The sequence below is a fragment of the Spea bombifrons genome, chromosome 3 (assembly GCF_027358695.1).
Source record: "Spea bombifrons isolate aSpeBom1 chromosome 3, aSpeBom1.2.pri, whole genome shotgun sequence".
Taxonomy (NCBI): Eukaryota; Metazoa; Chordata; class Amphibia; order Anura; family Pelobatidae; genus Spea; species Spea bombifrons.
The window spans coordinates 58,106,294-58,111,148 of record NC_071089.1 but is presented as its reverse complement, the minus strand read 5'-3'; positions in this window follow the sequence as shown (position 1 = coordinate 58,111,148).

Here is a 4,855-nt window from a genome sequence, read left to right as displayed (position 1 = left end):
AACAGCAACAACATGGACAATTGGCCTCCCAAACTCAAAGGGCTATGTTTTGTTGTTGATGGAAAGAAATCTGGGTTAATACATTTCATTGTGTTGCTTATATATGGATGCTGGTTTCTTGTAACAGACAACTTTATTGTAAATAACATAAGCATAAATGATATCAGAATGTGAAGTATGACTTTCATTGGACATATTCAGACCATATGCACAAATGGCCCATTTATTTGAAAAGGTTTTGTCCACCCTAACTCACCCATATCATGCACATATTCCTAGCGTGTGCAACAAAGAATAAGGTTACTGGGATATCCAATGACAACCTGCTGCCCTCAATTAAATAATCTTGAGAAAGGATCATGGGGAGAGGCCTCTGTGCCCAACTCCTGTTTACACTACTATCGCTTTGACCACAAGGAACAGAAATATAGAAATGTAGGGCACCCTGGCCATCAGTGCTCAGCTGCACCCAGAAAGTATGTCATTGTCAGTCCCATTCTTCACATCTAACCCCGTTTTGATCACCTGCTGTCTGTTTCTTTACTTATTGAGGGAAGCAATTTTGCATTCAGGACAGGTTGCCTTGACATCACAAATTAGCTTTAGATATATACAGTATGTATATTTATATTACTTGTATTTTGTATGTGCATCTATTTGTAAAAATGTATCTTTATTTAACATCTGTATTATAAATAATTCCTATTTATTAACCCCTACAGAGTACCTGTTTACTATCTTTTCACTTGACATGCTGTCAAGTTCATATTTCTACCTCCTATGGAACTGTTTACAAGGTCAAGTTTTATGGTTTCAATTGTACCTATAGTAAAAAAAAACATTCCTACTGTTGTACATTAAACATCAATAAATAAAATCTTACCAACGCTGTGACTATTTTTTCAAATTATAATCCTGATTTATGATGCAACAAGAAAGAGACTCAAAAAATGTTTTGATCCCAACAATAGTAGAAGCAGTGATGCCATTGTGTCTTCGGCAAATCCCAGCTGGTCTGACAAAATTTGGGGAAAAGGATGTACTCAATAACAATACCACCAAAGTGATTAAACAAAATCTTACAAAATTAATTGGTTTCCTTAGCCACATGTTTCAAGCATCAAGCAGCATATGATTTTCCCAAATGCTACATTATGATTCAATATCTTAAACAAGCACAATTTTTACAGATTTAAATTAGCAAATAATTGTATATAAACCCACTTTATACGTATACCGTGGAAACATCCGTCTGAACATCATGTTCAAAAGCTTTTATATAATTGTCAGCAATATATCAATTTCAACTAAAACACAAACACTTAAATAAAGCACAATAGGGTTCAGTAACTAACCATTTGAATAAGTGACCGATTCTTGTGGTAATAAGAACATTGTAGCTCTAACTGTTATTATATTGTATGCACTTTTCTGTGAGTGTCGCTTTTTTTACCTGTGGGATTTTACCAAAGTTGGTGAAACACACATTAAAACATTCAGCATATGGAATCTATTGTGAAAAACAATCTATTAAGCACAGCAAACCCCCTCGGTCATTGCTATCAGTTAGAAATAACCTACCTCTAAGAAAAACAGATCAATTAAAGATATCAACATCTGTAAATATAAATACAGAAACAGGTTATGTTGTATAGAGAAAGCCCGACAGATACATTACAGGTAAATGCCAAATTTTTATTGGCAAAATTCTAAAGGTTTTTAATTATTCTTCATTATATGCATTGCACATTTTAGATTAGAACAAACGAGTGGTCCACGAGAACCAATAAAAACATTATTAAGCACAGATATGTCAAATTAGGATTATCTGTTTTGTTTTATTAAATAAACAAGCTTCCCTGCTCCTCTTAAAGCTTTTACAATATATGCGTAAGATAAGCATTGAGGAACGGGCTTGAAAACGTGTGTATTTGAATCTATCTCAGTGGCCTGTTTTAGCTTTACTTCTAACATGGTTCCTGGCACAGAGGCTGTACTCCTTTTGATGGCACAGATGGATATATACAATTAGAAAACACATAAAAGATTATAATAAGCTTATGAAATAGGAAGGCCTACCTGTCTTCCTGTTGGCTTGGTTGATCATTATCCTTGTTCAAATAATGGACCACATGTTCATTTCGCCCTTCTGGCCTGGTTGCTACAGCTAAAACAGACAACATGAGAAATCCAGCATTTTAAAAGGATTCATAAAAAATGGATATATTATACACGAGTCTTTTTTTTTCTCTTTTTTCTTTCATTTTTGCAAGAAAGGCAAATATAATGTCTATTTATCAAACTGAACAGACAGTTGTATTTAGACAAGTTACTTGAAACAAACTATTCACGTAAACTTGTTCACGTTAACATTTACAATAAATATAGGTTGCACTAGCTGTTATTTTTTCGAATTTTTGCAGGACATATGTCACTGCATTACCTAAGAATTTATTTAGTGATAAAACCATCTAGAAAGCTCCACGATCACCCCACAGACTCCATAAAATACTCTTTGTGTGTTGATTTATATGTGAATTTAATTCCCCCATTTGTTCACTCTTTTTATGTTTATTGTCGGTTTATATTCAAAGTTTCCATTTGAAAGTGTTGTATAGTTAGGTTTATAAAAAAAAAATGAAAAAGCACCATTTTAAGTTTAAATACATCGCTGATATGAAAGCCTTGCTTGTAAAAATCCATTTTGTATTTATAAGGGTGCTTTCTTGTTAACACCTCATGAAGCTTCAAGCTAGAGTGCTGCTTTATTGTATTTCTTTATTTGTATGATGTTTTATGGCTACAGACCTATAAATTTCTGTATAGTGTGCACGAAGCTGGTCCCTGTGATTGGGCATACTGGTGAAGCAAAGGTTGTTGTAAAATGAGCATGGTATAGGCCTGGCCTAGAGTCCATGCTAGAAGAAGCAAGCTTTGTTCATTCAATGTTTGGCAAACCTAATTTGCTAAATGCTAATACTCCCCAATTGCAAACAGCTTCCAACAACAGTCTTCCTCAAAGTGTTAACAAACACGAACGATAGACCATGGAGCGCATATATATGGGGAAAAAATAAACAACAATATTAGTGTAATATGTAAACACTAAAAAATAAATTTAATGTGGTGTCAGATCCACTCACAAGCGGGCTGGATAAAGCAGGCTCATCGAAGGATTCAGTAGAATTTAATAACTTCTAAAATAGTTGGACGTGGCACAACTATAGAAATAATAGTGTGCAAAAGCGTATGTAAACAAAACTGTCCCGAATCAGCTGATATACCGGTACTCGCAACGCGTTTCGCCGATAGCTCGTCGGCTTCTTCAGGAGAAAAAAATCAAAGCATCTTCTTCTCCTGAAGAAGCCGACGAGCTATCGGTATATCAACTGATTCGGGACAGTTTTGATTCAGATGCATTTACAAATAAAAACTGTTTCTACACTTTTAGTGAATCTTTAATTATAGTCCATACATTGGTTCGGCGATTGATAGATTAGGGGGCTTATATTCACATTAGTATCGACAAAATAAATAGTCACGCTTAGACAAGCTTCCTTTCGAAAAAAAAACAAAAACAGATTAATTTAGAAATCAATTTGACATATTGCTGGTAAATTTGGCATTGTACATCCAGAGAACGTGAAAGAGTGAATGGGCAGGAAATAGAATTTGTCGGAACAAAAACGAACAGAAAAACTAACCGTTTTTGTCCCATTTCAACCTATTACAACCTTTCCCCAAATATTTTTTTAGTCACGTAACTTTTATCCTCATCCATAATCTTTTCCACGGGCAAACATTTTTTTAAGCATTTTATATGTTCTAGCAATACATGTGCTGGAAAATATAAAGATCGGAATTAAATTGCTAAATTCTTACAAAATACAGTTTCATGTTACAGGATTATTTCTCCTTGTTTAAGTGTATATTATTTTTGCGTTCCTCCTTTTATCCAGTTTTTTATGTCACTGTATTAGACCTGTTTTGTACAAGGCTACAATCTCTGTCTGCATGTAAATTATTGGTGACACTTTGATTCATGTTACTAGAGACACAAAGTGTTTTGAAATGTGCAGCGCTTGTCATATTTTTATTTGCTTTAAATTGTTTAAATACCCTCGACATAATTCTCAGTCCCCATGCTCATTCGACCATTAGCAGATCCATCCTGTGGGTCGTAATATATTAAGTTATCATAAGCTGGAGAGCCCTTCGCAGTCACTATGTAATGAAACCACATCGTCAAGCAGATGTAGATTTGCACAGAATAATATAGAAGAAGGGATTTACTGCTATAGCACAGAAAGGCGCTCTACCTTATGACACCTAATTGCTGTCTCATAGTCACATGACTGTACTTGAATAGAAAAATTAGTAACAGGAAGTACCTAACTAGTTAGAATGAGTAGCAATGCAAGTGTCGCTGAAGTTTACGGTTTGATAATGTATTGCTGACACCCTTGGCCAAGCTCTGGTCAAGACATATTTCTCATCCATAAATAAGTGTGTCTCTTTTCTGTCCTCTGATGCTCATCTAAGAGGTCAGGATGTTTGGCCGATGGTGTTCTTCAGCCCTAAATGACACAATAATAAATGGCAGAAAATAAACATAAGTGAAATACCCCATTCTTGTTTTAACCCCTTAAGGACAATGGGCGGTCCCTAAACCCATTGAAAACAATGCATTTTGAGCCCGTACATGTACGGGCTTTGTCATTAAGGGGTTAAATGCCTCTGTTGCACAAATAGCTATAAATAGGTCACAAGTCGCCCTTTTGGCAATTCAAAATTATGGCAGGTATGAAAAAAAGATCACATCCAAGACATGCTTTATTTTTTACTGATGCTAATG